The sequence below is a fragment of the Narcine bancroftii genome, chromosome 3 (assembly GCF_036971445.1).
Source record: "Narcine bancroftii isolate sNarBan1 chromosome 3, sNarBan1.hap1, whole genome shotgun sequence".
NCBI classification, from domain to species: Eukaryota; Metazoa; Chordata; class Chondrichthyes; order Torpediniformes; family Narcinidae; genus Narcine; species Narcine bancroftii.
In genome coordinates, this window is record NC_091471.1 from 150981615 (window position 1) to 151000529 (window position 18915).

At 42.4% G+C, this 18915-nt stretch overlaps 2 long non-coding RNA genes across 2 annotated transcripts in view; one reads left to right on the forward strand and one right to left on the reverse strand.

Annotated features, from left to right (window-relative positions):
• Nucleotides 1–2117, reverse strand: part of LOC138756263 (uncharacterized) — a 62661-nt gene extending 60544 nt beyond the window's left edge. The window contains exon 1 of the long non-coding RNA XR_011352925.1: nt 2047–2117. This is a non-coding gene — a long non-coding RNA (uncharacterized lncRNA). The remainder of the gene's footprint in view (nt 1–2046) is intronic.
• An 84-nt stretch (nt 2118–2201) lies between these two features.
• Nucleotides 2202–18915, forward strand: part of LOC138756264 (uncharacterized) — a 66704-nt gene continuing 49990 nt past the window's right edge. The window contains exon 1 of the long non-coding RNA XR_011352926.1: nt 2202–2286. This is a non-coding gene — a long non-coding RNA (uncharacterized lncRNA). The remainder of the gene's footprint in view (nt 2287–18915) is intronic.

The window sequence follows — 18915 nt, forward strand, 5'->3', positions numbered from 1 at the left end:
AAGTGGGATGATGGATCAGCTCAGGATTAGAATGGTGAAGCAGACTAGATGGGCCAATGTGTCTTCTACTACACTTGTGATCTTGTGAAAGTTCAATTCTGATGTATTTTGGCAAGGTAAATTTAGCCATGATGTGGGAATATTATTGAACATTGTTCTTTCTTTGGCTTGGCTTCGCGGACGAAGATTTATGGAGGGGGTAAATGTCCACGTCAGCTGCAGGCTCGTTTGTGGCTGACAAGTCCGATGCGGGACAGGCAGACACGGTTGCAGCGGCTGCAGGGGAAAATTGGTTGGTTGGGGTTGGGTGTTGGGTTTTTCCTCCTTTGCCTTTTGACAGTGAGGTGGGCTCTGCGGTCTTCTTCAAAGGAGGTTGCTGCCCGCCAAACTGTGAGGCGCCAAGATGCACGGTTTGAGGCGATATCAGCCCACTGGCGGTGGTCAATGTGGCAGGCACCAAGAGATTTCTTTTATATATGCATAGTTATATATATGCATATGAATATGCATAGTTCCCAGAAAGTGATAATACAGATGGACTGGATAGTAAATAAGATGTATGTCATGTTTGCCTTCTTCAGCAGTAGTATTAAATACGAGCAGAGACATTAGATTACAATTGTATGAGGCATAGATTTGGCTACATTTGGAATATATGCTATGTGGTTTCTATGCTTTAGGAAGAATACAATCAAATGAGAGAGGGTCCAGAAAAGGATTGCCAGGATCTTAATGAAACTGAAGGGCTTGAGTTCAGAAGTCTGGGATCTTTTGTCCAGTAGCAAAAGAGGCAGAGAGGTGATCTTCTGGAGGTGATCGGCAGATATTAACAACCTTTCTTTTCTCTGATAGGGGAATCTTAGACGAGAGGGCATAGGTTTAAGTGGTGAGTGGAAAAAATTAAGGGGGATCAGAGAGGTAAGTTTTTTACACACAAAGACTTCATGGCATATGGATGTCAAAATTACAATATTTCAGAAAACATTTTGAAAAGTACATGAGTGAGAAAGGTTTGGAGGAATGCAGCCTAAATGTTGATAGTGTAGCCAACTCCTACAAAGAAACACACACTCACAATGTGGGAGGTTAAGCTCTGAGATTTATTGAGGCTGGAATGGCTCCTTTTATACATTTGGAGTTCCCGCCATTTGTTTGATTGGCTGACATCAGCTGCATGAATAACAATAGCGGGCAGGAACTTTCTTGCATGTGAATTCCCCTTTTCCCCAGCCTGTTATTAATCTGTTAGCTGGGTAGCTTGGCCAGCACCAATTTAAGGCTTCAGCTTTCAACTGCGCCAGTTCGCTGTGTTAAGGCACATGTTACAGTGTGTTATGCTGCTGTTTACTACCATGTGCACTGCGTGATGTGCCGGCTCGATATCCGTGGTGGTGGACTAGCACAAATATATTGAATTTAGATAGATAAGCGTCTTGGTCAACATTGCCAAATTGGACAAAAGTACCTATTGCATTCTGTATATCTTTCTGAATCCACTAATCTCTATATTATTGCAAAGAGGTGTGCGTGTGTGTTTCTTACTTCAAATCTGTCCAATGCAGAGTATATTGGGAAACATAGATACAATAAGGAGAGTGTCCAGAACATGTGCAAATGGTTTATTCAAATCTCCAACAATACTGTACACATGATAAATATACATCACATTTCCACAGTTGTATACATCTGATAAGTTTCTCACTGACAATTTCACATTCAAATGTAAATGGTTAAGCAAAGATGCGCATTAAGTAAATCTCTGATGTAACTGATACATAATACTTTCAGTTGCTCTTTTATTAAGCTAATTGTTTAACATATGAAGAATAGCCATCAAAGGATAATTAATGAGTCAGTGATAATTGAATGAAAGATGATAAAATAAGTACTACTTCTCTTCTATCTTTCCTGTTTTGTTTTCTCCTCTATTCTGATGTTTTTGATTCTGCTTGAAATGTGACTCCATTAAACCAGTAGCCTTTGGAAATTTGCCCTGATGACCATTCTTAACATTTAAGATAGCATAGCAAAGTATTCTATACTGACCTACTATAGATGTCAGTATACACATTGTAGAATCACTGTCAAGTTGGTGTAAATACTGTTGAGTCTAGTACAAGACTGACACCTGCAGGCTTGCACACTGGGCTTATACACATCACTGCTTCTGTCACATGAACAGGAAGTGACATCATCAGTGATGCCATCAGCCCAGATAAAAACCCGTGTTGGATACAGGTCAATTTCCTGCATTTTCCACAGCATGTCTGCCATTTTGAGAGCCAGGTAAGTGGGTCGCCAAACACCCCGCCCACCGAACGAGCAATCCTGCTGCAGACCCCCAAAGTCTGCATATTTTTTTTGTTTGGGCAGCCTTCGTCTCTGCCAAGGCACCTGATCGACGGCTTATCTGTCCACATCCAGATGGGCAGGTTTGAGGCAGTCAATTGCAAAAGCTTCCTCTTTACCTCCAATGTCCAAAATGTATGTTGAAATGTTGCATCTTAGTACCTCAAAGGGACCCTCATACAGATGCTGGAATGGTGGTCATTGTGCTCCTTTCTGTACAAAAATGTATTTGCAGACCTGCAAGTCATAGGGAATATAGGACCTGGTCTGACCATGTTGAGATGTTGATATGGGTGCTAACAAAACGAGTTTCTCATGGAGCTTGCTTAGGACTGCTGTGGGTATCTCTTCCCATCCTTGTGAGTCTGATACAAATTCTCCTGGAACCATCAGGGACATGCCGTAGATCAACCTTGCCGATGAGGCACCTATATTGCCCTCAGGTGCCGTTCGTATGCCCAAGAAAACCCACGGCAAATTTTCAACCCAGTTAGCTCCCTGTGGATGCACCATAAGGGCTGATTTCAAATGCCTGTGGAACCTTTCCACTAGTCAGTTGGATTGTGGGCAGTACGCAGTTGTGTGGTGCAACTTGGTTCCAAGCAGGATGGCCACTGCTGACCACAGGCTTGATGTGAATTGAACACATCAGACATGATGAGTCCTGGCAAACTGAAACATGCTATCCAGTGGAAATGATGGCCCTGGTGCAGATGTCAGTAGTCATGTCTGCCAGTAGAACCACCTCTGGCCATTGTGTGGCCCGATCCACTATAGTGAGAAGAAAACGGGAACCACGTAACACCAACAGGAGGTCTACAATGTCCATGTGTATATGGTCAAACCTCCGATATGTCGGCTCAAAATATTGTAGTGGGGCTTTCGTGTGTTGCTGGACTTTGGATTCTGTTATCGAGTGCACCCAATTGCTGACCTGTTTTCAAAAGTCATGCCACATTTGCCATCCAAACAGTCATTCTGATCAAGGAATGTACCAATCCAAAGTCAAATACCTGTCACTTCCATGCCACCAGAACAATTGGGCGAGGATGACTTGTAGATATGTCACACAGGTGTTTAAGGTCCCTCAGGCCTAACGGAATTTCATCCAGCTGCAGTTTAGAGTCTCCTGTTCCATAACACAGACTGTCTTCATCTGCCTGTTGCACTTTCATGAGTGCAACATAATTCACCAATTAGGCCAAGGTTTGCATGGATTGTATGGCCAGGCAAGACAGCACATCTGCTACTACATTGGCCTTTCCTGAGATGTGTTCGATGGTCATCATGAACTCAAATATATGATAAATATCTCTGTTGACAAGCCGACCATGGATCTGATACCTTAGTGAAAGCTAATGTCAGCAGCATGTGGTCCGTAAAAGTCATGAAATGCTTGCCTTCGAGAAGGTACCTGAAATGTCTGATAGCTAGGTACAGTGCCAACAATTCTCGGTTAAATGCACTATACTTGAGTTCTGGTGGTCTTAGGAGTTTGCTAAAGAAAGCCAATTGTTTCCAATGCCAAAGGATATACTGTTCAAGCACCTCTCCTACTGGCGTACTGGTCTCATTCACTGTCAGAGTTGTTGGGTCATCCATTCTTAGATTGATTAACAATGCAGCATTAGCCAGTGCTTCCTTATCATTCTCTAATACTGTCAACAATCCTTCATCCCAAGTGACATCCCTCCCTTTCCTGACACAGGGTGAAAATGGATGCATGATGTAAGCCACTGATGGTAGAAACTGGCCATAAAAGTTCAATGAACTCCTGGAGGCCTTTAACTGTGCTGTGTTTGGTGAATGCCTGGATCACCTTGACCTTTACCAGTAGTGGCTTTGCTCTGTGTTTTTCACTTCTATGGCCCAGAAAGTCGAGGGTCGCTAACCCGAATCGACACTTGGCCAGGCTGATGGTCTGCCCAAACTCATTCAAATGAGTAAAAAGCTTGCGCAGGTGGGACAGATGTTCCTGATGACTGCGGCTAGTGATATGTTTGTTATCTAAGTATATGAAGGTAGTTGAGGTCGCATCCCACTCTGTGGCATTCTTGAGCCCAAAAGGGATCCTGCTGAATTTTTAAAAAGCCAAAGGGTGTAATAATAACAATTTTTAGAATGTCATCTGTGTGGACTGGGATCTGATGGTACCCCCAAACCACATCCACCTTGGAAAAGATGCAGGCTCCTTGCAGGTTGGACGCAAAGTCCTGTAAAAGCAGTACTGGGTAGCGATCCAGTGTGGTAACCTCGTTTCACCTGCAGTAATCACAGCAGCCTTGGGTACCATGTGGAGCGAGGAGGCCCAGGAGTTATTGGACCATTGTACAATACCCATGTCCTTCATCCTTTCAAACTCCTCTTTGGCCGGATGAAGTTTATCTGGAGGAAGCCTCTGAGGTGGACAATAATGACCCTAGGTGATCTAAATTAACCAATGGCAAGGTGTGCACCAATGGGTGGCCAGAGTTGATCCATGATTGACAGGTGATGTGACCTCTGAATAGGTTTCAGACAGGGAAGACACATGACTACCTGAAATACACTCACTCCAGACAGGCAGGGAGGTCAAGTTTCTTCCACACACAACATTAGTAGCCTTGTATGCTTCAGTTTTCTCAGGAAATTAGTTGCTGTTGTGCCTCCCTGACAAGTGAAGAGATGTTGAGTGGCCACGATAGGTCACTAGACAAGTGAAGTCCAAGGAAGTTGATACTCTCCACTCTCTCTACTACAGGTTGTTGATCAGTGTTTCAAGTGAAAGAAGTTTGTATGTAGTGGGTATTACCAAGGAGGAAGTGTTGGGTCTGAAGGTGTATAAATCACCTGGACCAAATGAAATACACCTCAGGGTTTTACAAGAAGTAGCTAAAGAAATTGTGGAGGCATTAGAAGTTATCTTCCTGTTATTGCTGGACTTCAGTGGTTGGTAAGATATTAGAATATATAGTTAAGGATAATGTTATAATGTTTCAGTGTACCTGAAGGTTGAAGCCAGCATCGGTTCCTGCAGGGGAAATTCTTTCATTGGAAATTCCTGTTGGAATGGTTTGAGGAAATAACAGGAAGGATGGATAAAGGAGAATCAGTGGTTGTGGTTTACCTGGATTTTCAAAAGACCTTTGACAATGTGCTTCACATGAGGCTACTAAACAAGATGAGAGCCATGGTCTTATGGGAAAGGTTCTGGCATGGATAGAAGATTGGCTGACTGGCATGAGACATAGAGTGGGAATAAAAGGGGAATTTTCTGGTTGGCTGCCAGTGACCAGTGGTGTTCCACAGGGCTCAGTATTGGGATCACTTTTCATGTTATATGTTAATAATTTGGATGATGGATTGGATAGCATTGTGCCTAAGCTTGTGAATGATATAAAGATCAGAGGAGGGACAGATATTGTTGAGGAAGCTTGAAAAATGGCCTGAAATGTCAGTAAAATATCTTTATCTCCTAAGTACTCCGTGAGACCAGATGAATTCCTCTAGAATTTTTGTGTTTTTACTCTTGAGAAAGCATTGAGTCAACAGAAAGACCTACACAGGTTAGGAGAATGGGCAAGGAGCACCGTGTTAAGAAGTGTATGATTGTGCACTTTGGTGGAAGGAATAAAATCATAGACTATTTTCGAAACAAGCAACACGTTCAGAAATCAGAGGTGTAGAGGGATTTGAGAGCCCTTGTGTAAGATTCCCTGAAGGTTAACTTGCATGCAGAGTCAGCGATAAAGAAGGCAAATGGATGCTAGTATTCATTTCAAGAGGTATAAAATATAAAACCAGAAAAGTGACATTGAAGCTTTATAAGGCACTGGCCAAACCACACTTGGAATATTATGAGCAGATTTGGGCTCCATATCCAAAGAAAGTTGTGTTGGCATTGGATAGAGTCCAGAGGAGGTTTTCAAGGATGATCCCCAAGTGAAAGGCTTTTCATATGAGGAGAGATTGAAGGCTCTGGGATTGTACTTGCTGGAATTTAGAAGAATGGGGGAGAGGGGTCTCATTTAAATGCATCAAATACTGAAAGACCTGGATAGAGTGGATGCAGAGAGGGTTTCCTTTGGTGGGGTCATCTGGAACCAGAGGGCACAGCCTCAGAATAGAAAAAAAAAGCCCTTTTACAACAGAGATGAAGAGGAATTTCTTTACCCACATAGTGGTGAATTTATAGAATTCATTGCTGGGGAGGTTGTCACTGGAGATAAAGTCTGGAAATTTGGTTCAGAAGAGAAAGAGGGAAAAGAAGAGAGTGATAGTAATTGGGGATTCGCTAGTTAGGTGAACATAGGAGGTTCTGTGAACCAGATCAAGGATCCCAGATGATGTGCTGCCTACCAGATGCCAGGGTCATGGATATCTTTGATTGAGTTACAACATTCTCAAGAGGGAGGGAGAGCAGCCAGATGTTGTGATCCTGAAGAGGGAATATAGAGAATTAGGAAATAAGTTAAAATTCAAGACCTCAGGGTGGTAATCTTGGGATGTCTGCCTGTGCCAGGGAGGGTAGGAATAGGTAATTGTGGCAGATGAATGTATGACTGAAGAGTTGGTTTTGATTTCTGGATCATTGGGATCTCTTCTGAGGAAGACATGAACTGTACAAAAAAGGATGGGCTGCACCTGAACAGGGAAGGCAGCTTTGCTAGAGCTATTGGGGAGAGATTAAACTAGTTTGGCAGGAGGGAGGGAATGTGAGGGCAGACATTAGAGAAGAAGGTGAACAGTATGATGCCATGTGTACTGAGTTTGTGAGGAAGGACAGGCAGGGGACAAAATATAAAGGCAGCCAGTTAGAATGCTAGGTGTATTAGGAATAAAGGGGATGAATTTAGAGCATGGATCAGCATGTGGAACTATGATATTGTAGAAACTTGATGGGAGGAAGGTCAGGATTGGCTGATTCAGGTACCAGGGTTTAGGTGTTTTAAATGGAATAGCATGGGAGGTAGGGGGGTGGGGGGAGTAACATTACTGGTCACGGATAATATGTCTTTAGTAAGGGAGGATGCTGTAGAAGGAGTGTCCACTGAGTCGGTGTGGGTGGAAGTCAGATATAGGAAGGGAGCTATCACTGTGCTGGGTGTAATCTATATGCCCCCAAATAGCCCTCTGGATACCAACAAGCAAATAGCCAGGCAGATTTTGGAATGGTGCAGGAAATACAGAGTTATAGTTATGATTTCAACTTCTCTAATATTGACTGGCATCTACTGACTACAGGAGGGATGGATGGGGTTGAATCATTAGGTATGTTCAAGAAGAATTTCTAACACAATATGTCGACTGGCCACAAAGGATGTAGTTCTAGGAAATGAACTTGGTCAGGTGGTGGACCTCTCAATGGTGAAGCATTTTGCTGAGAGGAACCACAACTCCCTTAGCTTCAGCATAGCTATGGAAAAGGTTAAAAACAGGTGAAATGGGAAAGTGCTTAATTGGTGAGGGCTAATTACAGAGGGATGAAGCAGGAACTGGCGAGAGTAAATTGGAAGCTGATGTTCAAAGGTGAAAGCACAGAAATAATATGGAGGAAGTTCAGGGACTATTTGTGCATGGTTCAAGATATGTTTGTCCCACTGTGACAATAAAAAGCTGGTAGGAAAAGGGAACAGTGAGTGATGAAAGAGGTGAGCCAACTATTGAAGAGGAAGAACGAAGCATACATTAGATATAGGAAGAAAGAAACAGGAAAGGTTCATGGTAGCCAGGAAGGAACTTAAAGGATGAGGAGAGCTTGAAGGACACATGAGAAGGCCTTGGCATGTAGGATTACAGAGAATCCCAAGATGTTCTATGTGTATGTGAAAAATAGAATGATAACAAGAATGAAGGTGGGGCTACTAAAAGATAAAGGAGGCAACATGTTGCTGGAGGCAGAGGAGATTGGGAAGGTTCTAAATGAATACATTGCTTCGATATTCGCAAGAAAAAAGGACCTTGATCAGGATGAGGTTGAACTAGAACAGGCTTGTGTGCTAGACAAGGTGAAGATTAAGGAGAGGAAGTGTTGGATCTTCTTAAAAACATTAAGATTGATAGGTGCCCAGGACCAGACGCAATATGTGTCAGGTTGCTGTGGGAAGTGAGAGAAGAGGTAGCTGGGGCAGTAGCTATGATCTTTGAGTCTGTTTTGGCTGCAGGGAAGGTGCCAGACAATCTAAAATAATAAACGTAGTCCCATTGTTTAAAAAAGGTAATAGGGAGAATCCTGGGAATTATAGACTGGTGAGCTTTACATCTGTGGCAAACTATTGGAGAGGATTCCTAAAGATAGGATCGATGAGCATTTGGAGAAGTACAGTCCACTCAAGGATAGTCAGCATGGTTTTGTGAAGGGAAGGTCACACCTCATGAGTCCAATTGAGATTTTTGAGGAAGTAACAAAAAAGATTTATGAGAGTAGCATGGTAGATGTGGTCAACATGGATTTTAGCAGGGCATTTGACAACATCCACCACAAGAGACCCATCCAGAAGGTCATGAGGCATGGGATCAGTGAAACCTTGGCTGTGTGGATAAAAAATTGGCTTATAGGAAGAAAGCAGAGAGTAGTAGTGGAGATCGGAGAAAAGTGTAGTGCCTTCTTTATCCTTTAGTGGACCCATCTTCATTTTCATCATCCTTATGGTCTTCATACATACATAGAGTGTCTCTCCTTAATTCTACATGCCAAGGCCTTCTCATGCCCCTTTGAACTCTCCTACATCCTTTTTTAAGCTCCTTCCTAGCTACCATATACTTCCTATGAGCCCTTTCAGTTTCCTGCTTCCTATATCAAATGCATGTTTTCTTCTTCCCTTTGACTAGTTCCCTGACCTGTTTTATCAGCCTTGGTTCTCTTTTCCTGCCAGATTTTCTTTGTCCCATTGGGACAAACCTATCTTGAACCCTGCATAAGTGGTCCCTAAACTTCCTCCACATTACATCTGTGCTTTCACCCTTAAACATTTGTTTCCAATTTACTCTCATTGGTTCCTTCCTCATCCCCTCCCCAGTTAAGCACTTTCCCATTTTGAGTGTTTTTATCTTTTTCCATAGCTATATTGTAGACAATAAATAATAGACAGTAGGTGCTGCAGTAGGCCAAATTGGCCTGTCGAGCCAGCACTGCTATTTTTCAGATCATGGCTGATCATTCACTATCAGTATCCATTCCTAGCCTTATCCCTATAACTCTTAACTCCCCTGCCCTCAAGAGCCTTATCTAACTCACTTTTGAACATATCCAGCAAATCTGCCTCTACCACCCTCTGCGGCAAAGCATTCCACAGGTCCACACTTCTCTGGGTTAAAAAAAATTCTCCTTATCTCTGTCCTAAAGGGCCTTCCCTATTTTCTTAAACTATGCCCTTTAGTCCTAGTCTCTCTGTGTTGCGCTGATAGACAGAATCAGACACACACAAGGTAAAGACTGTACAACAGGCTTTAATCCACAAAGACTTCCACAGAACCAGGCTGGCTGTGGCTGCAGCAACTCAGTGTGAGGCCTTGGGAGGCCGGCCCAGGCTCAGATTGCGAGGATGATTGACACCCAACCGAGTGGAGCTTGATCCATTCAAGCCGACTGATTGGCAGTCGGCCAGATGTTGTCCTGTCCCCTTGCACTCCTGCAGATACAGAGGTTGCCCCCTGCAGTAGGCTGGTGGTGTACCACCACACTCTCCTACCTAAGATTGTTGTGGTCACTTGCACCAAAATGCTCCCCTACCAAGAGGTCTGCCACTTGACCAGGTTCATTCCCCAGAACCAGATCCAGTATTACCTCTCCTCTCATTGACCAGTCTACATACTGTGTCAGGAATCATTCTTGAACACACACAACAAATTCAACCCCATCTATCCCTCTTGAAGTCAGTAGGTGCCACTCAAAATTCGGGAAGTTGAAATCACCCCATAACTATAATCCAATATTTTGGGCACCCTTCCAAAATTTGCCTGTTTATCTGCTCCTCGACATGGTGAGGGCTATTTTGGGGTCTATAGACTACTCCCAGCATAGTGATGGATCCTTTCCTAATTCTGACTTACTCCCACAACTGACGCAGTGGGACCCTCCCTCTGCTGCGTACTTCCTTTCTGTTGTCGTGATACTAGCCCTGGCCAGTAATGCTAGTGGATCTTAGGGGTTCTTAAGAGACTTTTAGTCAGGCACATGAATGAAAGAAAAGTGGATGATTAATGGGGTAGGGATGATTTAGTACTTTTTTTTATGAATATATGGGTTGGCACAACATCAAGGGCTGGAGGATCTGTAATGTGCTGTACTGTTCTATGTTCACATGTGGACATCACTCACCAGTCATCTTTAGACAGCAATTGAATTGGTAACCCAGGTCATTTATATATATTTTTGTGCATCAATGGTTTCTGTGATTGATTAATTCAATTCTGTGACTGAGCCTGTCACATTGTGATCTTTGTGGCTCTGAACCACTCTGAAATATCAGATTGACCCAATAATCCATCAGCTATCACATTTGCCTGAGTCTTATATATCACCCCATCCAAATCTACTTTAAATTACTGCTTCAATGCGTAGCACGATCAGTTTAATTCTCCATTTGATTATCTGCATTAAATTCATTCTTCTTCTTTAAGATTTTGTGAAACAAGAAGATTACTGTATCTCTCATTATTACTAGAGCTTAGTGAGATGATCAACAATTGATTACTGGTAACTTTGATCTTCATCTCTTGTGTAGGTAATGAGGTTCTGAATGATGGGAAGTTTGATCAAACTCACTTGTAGATTTCTTTGCTCTATTGCACTTCTCCGTCTTATATTTAAATATGATATGTATACAGTATATACCACTGTGTGTGTGTGTGTGTGTGTGTGTGTGTGTGTGTGTGTGTGTGTGTGTGTGTGTGTGTGTGTGTGTGTGTGTGAGAGAGAGAGAGAGAGAGAATGTGTTTGATATATATTTTAAATATACATGTATATCGATTGATTTATTTATATTTATATATCATATATTATATGATACCTGGATCCTCACCCTGACTCCCCATCCATCCGAGCTCCCAATGCCCTGACTGTGGATCCTCACCCTGACCACCTTCCCATCTGAGCTCCTGACAACCTGACCACAGATACTCACCCTGGCCACTTGACCATCCAAGCTCCTGATGCCCTGACCATTTATCTTCATCTCGGTTACCCACCGACTGGAGCTCTCGATGCCCCAACCATGTTCTCTTGCCCCAACTGCCCAAACATCAGATCTCCTAATGCCTGGTTCAGTTACTCTCCTAGGCTTCGGCCACCTGCCGAAGCTCCCCTCATCCAGAGATCGGACTTACCACCAGTCCTGGCCATCTTGAACAAAGCACGTACTTAGTGAGGTCAAAATTAGTAACTCCCCCCAAATTTGACCCAAAAAATTGGTCCCCAAAACTTGATTATCATGTGGTACTTTTGGATTATTGTATGATTTTAGCTCCTCAAAAGTAAAACATATAAAAGTGACCCACCCCCCCAAATTTGACCTGAAAAATTGGTCCAAAAAACTCATCTATTACATGACTATATACAGTATCATGCAATCTGTTTGTAAATTCAGACTGGCTTGTAGGAAAATAAATCTCAAAGTTGTATGTGATGTCATGTATGTACTCTGACAATAAATTTGAACTTTAAACTTTGAACTGTACCTATCCAGACTCGCATGTGTTCCTCGCTGACTTCAGTCCACTCAATATTGCTATCTGTGGGGGAGAACATTATGATGGCCCATCAATAAAATGGGACCTCATAAAATCAATGGGAAATTCAGATGCACAAGTTTAGTAATGCTTTAACTGAAGCAGCACTGAGGTAAACAAATATTGTTGCATTTAAGAGAAAGCTTTACATCTGTGGGAAAATAAAATAAAATACCATATTGATGTGGTTAGATTAAAAATAAACCAGGGGTGGAGCAAACAAATTGACTAGTCTTTTAGTGTTTTGTTTTTACGTGAATACTGATTACTGTCACTTTCCCTTTGTGATCTTGTGGTACTAGTGGATCTCACAAGGATCCTTTCACAAGGAAGCAAAAGAAAAATCTGCTGGAAGAACTCAGCAGGTTGAACAACTTCATTGGAAGGAAAGGGGACTGTGACAGTTTCAGATTGAAACTCTATTACCCCCCCCCCCCACTCCACCCCACTGATCAACTAGGACCAGAGTTTGTCAGATACATTGTTTCTTCCTTCATATTTGGAATGAGAGTTTGAAGGCAGACCCTCTCTTATACAAATCAGTCAAAAGGAATGAAAATAACACATGAATTGAAGAAATTACTTTTCAAGCACTGAATGCATTGCCAGGGGATATTGGAAGGCAAAAAAATAATTGCAAGGTTATGAGCAGAAGGCAGAGGAGTTAGACTAACTGGATTCCTCTTGCACAAAGCTGGTCAAATGGGTTCTTGCCATGCTCTGACCGTTCTGTCATTCAGAAACTCCTTCCAAATGTAAATGATTGAAGACTTACATTTGCTGTTTTCTCTAAATGAATTTCAGTTTTATTTGGGTGACTATGCATGACAATATGTCAATGCTTTGGAATCAAAATAAGCATCAAGCAAATAAAGTCACAAATGAAAATATACCAAAATAACTGAGGGAAATTTTAAAAATATTGCTTGGATATTTCCACTAATATCTACATCTATGCTTAATACATGGAAGAGTTCAAATGTATTCCCCTGGCAATGAAGTGCACCACCCTTAAAAAAAAGCACCAGCTAATAAAAGATGCTATTTTAATGAAAGTTATTTTCTTCAATAAAAAAATGTTCTATTTTGACTGTGAGAAAATGGAAGACTGTTCTTTACACTTGATATGTTTGTTCTCAAACCTATAAATTATTTTCTTTTTATTTCTACCATGGTAATATTTTCCCTTGTAGTGAAGTTTTGAGACTTTTTGCAGTTGTCTCTATTCTCAGAAATACCCTGAACTCAGAATATCCTTTCTCAGGTCACATTTTACCTTTCAGTTTTGAATCTTGATTACTCCCCCTTTCTGCTGTACTACCTCAGATTAAGTGAAGTAGGCCTTTAAAAGTATAATGACTGGTAACATTTTGCTACCCTATGGTACTTATGTTGCAAGTTGTCTACTTATAATATGTCCTGTTGACTATTATCTGGCCATTTGTCTTCTCGGCAAGTAATAACCAAAAACCTATACGGACAGTGTTGTTGTCAAGTTTGGGAAATTCATTTGAATTTTTTTGATACTTTGCCATTAATATTTTAGGGAACATGTGGATTTTCCACCTGTTCGTAGGTGACATAGGTTGTGGTTAAGTAAGTGAGGGGATGGGATTGATGTGATTTCTCTGAGAGCCAGAATAGGATCGATGAGCCAAATGACAAGCCTATTGCTTGTCATGTTGGTGCAAAAAAAATGGAGCCCTAATCTGTAATTTTTAAGGAACTACCCAGAGGCTGACTACGTGTTCAACATATCAGAAGGTAGTCCATGCCAATTCTTCAAAGTTGGAAAATCCCTGAGGGGGGGGGGGGTGGTAAGAGTAAAGATGATCACGCTCATTTGGTTCACACTCAATGGGCTAGGATGTGGACAATTTCCACTGCACTACTATACACCAAGAAGATTCAGAGAGTGAAGGATTTTCCAGGGATCATCATGTGTATTGCTTCTCTATGACAGCAGCAAATGAGGACCAAATATATCAAAGACTGAATTATATTCCGAGGCTTGCAGAAGATATGGGAACAGGTTCTGAAAGCAAAATAAAGAGTGGCAAAAATAATTTAAACAAGGTGAGATGTTCTACAGTGATAGATATAACTGAGTCAGAGGCAAATGAAAAATATTCTGGATCAAATGCATCACATTGGAAGTGTTATAACATTTTTACAATGGATGCTATTCGCAAATGCATGTTGTACTGTTCAGAGGGATCCTCCTTAATCTGTTTTAACTCGAGAGACCACATTATAGGAATTTCAGGATATCAGCTGTTCCCACATATGACTTAGGAGCAAGTGTAGGCCACTTAGCCCTCAAGCTTGCTCCACCACTTAAGAAGATTGCAGATGATCTGACTGTAGCCTTAACTTTGCATTCCCATCGACCTATGGTAACCTTTCATCCCCTTGCTTATCAAGTAACTATTGTACACTTAAAGAATGTATGCTGCCCTCAGTGTATATGTGCTGTATATAACTTGGTAGTCAGATAAATGCTTTCCTAACATCAAGACTCTGAAGACAGTTGTCTCCTTGTCCACAAGTTTATTGACGTTGCAAGGGAAGGGTTTATCTGACTGCCAAGTTATATACAGCACATATACCAAGGGCAGCACAGTGAAACCACGATTCTATTAAAGGAATAAGATATTTGCAGATGTCCTTGGATTAGTTCAGGGACAGAGAATGTGACTGAACCATGCTGCTTACTTCCTGGTTACTGGCAACATGACGTCACTTCCTGTTACTGACTTCCTGTGATTCTTAAAGTGACCACAACATAATACAGAAAAACACAGCCAAATACTTTAGAAAATGGAAACGTCTTCTTACACCTTAACTTAGTTGTAACAAAACACTCACCACGTCACTAAACAAATCCATGACACTTCATCTACTTAGGTATCTGGGGGGAGAAGAAGCACTATCTTTGTAAAAGGCCTAAGAAAAAGTGTAGTCCTTCCTAGTTTAGTGACCTTTCACCTTGACCTGACCTGGTGCATCTTCCCATCTTTGCTAAGAAAGATCTGTGTTACCAGTCAAAGAGCCCATTCATTTCTTGGAACTTGGCTGTTCTTGAGGAGAAAAACATATCCTGGCTTGACGTTTGGATGCATGGACTCCCACTTCTTGTGTTCCTATAGTGTTGGGACCAATTGCTTCCACGATCTGTCCCAAAATGTGTTGGAAAGGTGCTGAACTTGTCACCACTGGCACTTGTAGAGATCAGGAGCTCCAAACTCGCCTGCAGGAGCCAGAACCATGTTCACCTTTTGCGTGAGAAGAGCAGCTGGTGAGTATAAATGAATCATCAGGGTCAGTTGTAACAGGAACAAGAGGCCTGGCATTGATAATTGCTGCTACTTCATGGATAAGTTTCTCTTTCAGCTGGAAGAACATGGAGTCCAGAACGCTCCTTGCAAGACCAACCATTCTTTCCCACGTTCCACCGAAATGGGAAGCATGCAGAGGATTAAAGGACCAAGAGCATCTTTGGTCTGACAGCTAAGTCTTCACCATTGTGCTATCAATGTTTGAAGGTATCTTCAAGCCCTTACTTGCATGAACAAGATTGGTGCCACAGACCAAAAGGATGTGTTTGACTGGCCCAAACACAGCAAGAAAATACCTTAGCACGTTGATGAAACTGGATGTGTCGAAGGATTCTATGACTTCAATATGAATGGCTCTTACACTCATACCACCGTTTATTATGTGAAAGGCCTCCTCTGATGCAATACAAGGACACAGTCCAATGGCTCCAACATTTGTAAAAGGAGGGTCTGTTGAAAGATAGTCTGCTGGAAGGTTGGCCATTTTTTGGATGCTAAGTGGACCTCTAAGCCATCTGCAAGTTACACATTGGTGGATGATGACGCTCACTTTTCTCTTCCCCCCCTCCCCCAACTATCCAAAAGCCAGCTGAATGGACAGCCCCTTCAGTAAAGAGATGACCTTGATGGTAGATCTGCTTGTGGTGCTGTCTGATGAGTAAAGTTGTGAGGTGAGGTTGGCCAGGAATAATCCAAGGAGCCTTTTCGTTCTGATCAAGGCTCGAATAGTGGAGACGGCCTCTGACTCTCAGAAGGCTGTGCATGTCAATGAAGGGATCCAGATTTTTGCGAGGACTACTTTTAGGAATCTTTTCACTCTTTTGGATGCATTTGATCTCTTTACTTAAATTTCCTCTTGTACCACTTGAATGAATGACAGTTGAAGCTTGGTTGGTTTCCTCAACAGTGAATTCTGCCTTGCAATAATACCAGCTCTTACATGAGTTGTTCTTCACCATGGTTGTGTTGACAAAACAGGCTATGTGTACAAGGCAAATAATAGCACGAGTTAGTGACTTCCAAGAAGAAAACTTGGTGAATCGTTGTGTCCCAAGCTGCTTGGATAATGTTGGTGCTTAAAGTGGGCTCTTGAGGCTGGATGTCTGGGTCTGAACTTGGATTAATGAGATCATAAGTGCTCTCAGAGATACTTGGCTCTGGCATCAACAAAAGTTTGTGTCCACTCAGCCAGTTGGTGTCTTTTAAATGGCCTGCAGTGATAGAATGTGTTTCATGGTCTATTGGCAGATAGCGCCACTGGTCTGGTTGAGACGATCTTCGATACGTAGTACCCGGTTACTGACGTGGACATAAAAGTGCCTTGTTTCATTAAACCCAGAACCACATTGCTATTTGAGTAGTAGGTTATGGCATCAAGCTGCAGGTCTAATTCTGCTGCGATTAGATCTGCTAATTCAATAGCAAGCACTGCTGTTCAAAGTTCCAGTCTCAGTATTGTGTGCTCAGGGCGGGGGGCCAGCTTGGCCCTCCCCATTACAAACCCAACATAATTATTCCCAGCAGCATCTGTGACTTTTAGATATGCCTCTTCAGCGATAGCTTTGGTTGACGCACAATTCTGGCAGGTGCTGAAGGTAAAGTTTCAGTATAGGGTTTGGTGATGGAAAGGGTGGACAGGTCTGTCAAAGAAGCTCTCCAGGACGTCCAGCCTTCCTCCATTTCTTGAGGTAATGATGTATCCCAGTCGCTGTTCTCAGCAATGAGTTCTCTCAAAATAGCCTTGTCTTGGATCGTGACCGGCACTACAAACCCAAGAGGATCATAGATAGTGGATAAGACATCCCACCGAGGATAACGTTTTATCTAATCAGAGATGGTGAAGAGGAAATTGTCTGTTTGGAGGTTCCAACTGAGTCCAAGACCGTGTTGCATTAGCAGCATTTCTGCATTGAGGTCCAGGTCTTTAAGGTCACTTGCACAATCTCTGGACGGAAAGGCTTTCATGACCTATTTGTTGTTTGCTGTGATCTTATGCAGCCTCAGGTTTGATTTGGAGAGGACATCCTGCATCTTTTTGTTATTAAGTCCACATAAAAGTGACGCATCACAAAGCGATTAACATCAGGGTCGACATGGAACTCACTGACCTGAACAGATTGGTGTAGGCCGAGCATAGCCACTGCAGGTGTGGGGCTATTACCAAAGATGTGGACTCTCATATAATAATCCACAATGTCCTTGGAAAGGTCATTTTCTTGAAACCCAAGAAAATCTAGGAAGTTCCTATCCTCTTCCCTTTCCAAAAAAGCAATAGAACATCTATTCTATGTCCACTGTAAAGGCAATTGCTTCTTTTCTGAAGCAGATCAATACAGCAAGCAGTGTGCTTTTCAGGCCCAGTTGACACCACATTGTTGAGTGATGCACCATCATATTTGGCACTAGAATAGAACACCATTCGGATTTTATTAGATTTCTTTGGATGGAACATGCCAAATTTTGGCAAGAACCACTGTTCTCCTTCCTGAGTGAGAGGAGGGGCTAGCTCAGCGTGGCCATTTTTATACATCTTGTCCATGAAACTGAAGAAGTAGTCTCTCATTTCAGACTTCCTCTCAAAGTTGCACCTGAGAGACGTGAGACACTTCGGTGCTTGGGACCTGTTATTGGGGAGGCGTTAATGTGGACTCTTAAAGGGTAATAGTGTTACCAACTGTTGTTTGGATTTTTCCTTTGTCCTTCATTCCTTATTTTCATAAAGGGTGTATCCTGAATTGAAGGAGCCATCTGGTTGTCATCTTTGGTCTCCTTGAACACAGTGTATCCCAGGTGGTCAGCACCACAGTTATATTTCTCCTCAGAATGTGTTGGAAACATGGATGTCACTGTATTTTTCCCTAACATGGAACAAGTTATGTTTGTGCATGGCTTAAATAGAGCAGGGAGTCTGTGCTGTCTGTGTTCATGTAGAAGGTGGTTTGTGGACATTACCTAGACATGCATTGCCTACCCCAGATCCAACTTCGGCACATAGGGTAGGTTGTGTGGGCCGTTCACCTGTTTGTGGATTTTGTGAACTCTGATAATATCCCGACCTAAGAGAAGCATAATTGGGGCTTGCAAGTTAATGCCTGGGATGAGGTGCAGCACTGACTTTAGGCATTCATGATGAAGAGCTGCATCAGGGGTTGGAATCTCTTCTCAGTTATTAGGAACGTCATAACATTTTACAAGACTGGATAATAGGATGCAAACAGTTCCATCCAGAGATTCCACTTCATAGTCATTGGCCTCTTCCTGCTGATTCCTTCACTCCAACGCATGTCCTCAATGAGTAAGGAGCACTTGGACTTTCGTCACCGAACATTTCAAAGAACTATGAACGAATGTTCCTCTGCTCATCCAGAATAGCATGCAGTTTCACTGCTTTGTCTCTGGGACCAGCTGGATATACTTTTACAAGACCTATCTTAGAGCAGGATCGGTCTATCTGATCTCTGCCCAGCCCTTTGTGCATTTGGTGGTGATGTGAGACTGAGGTGAATTTTCCTCCTTCTCC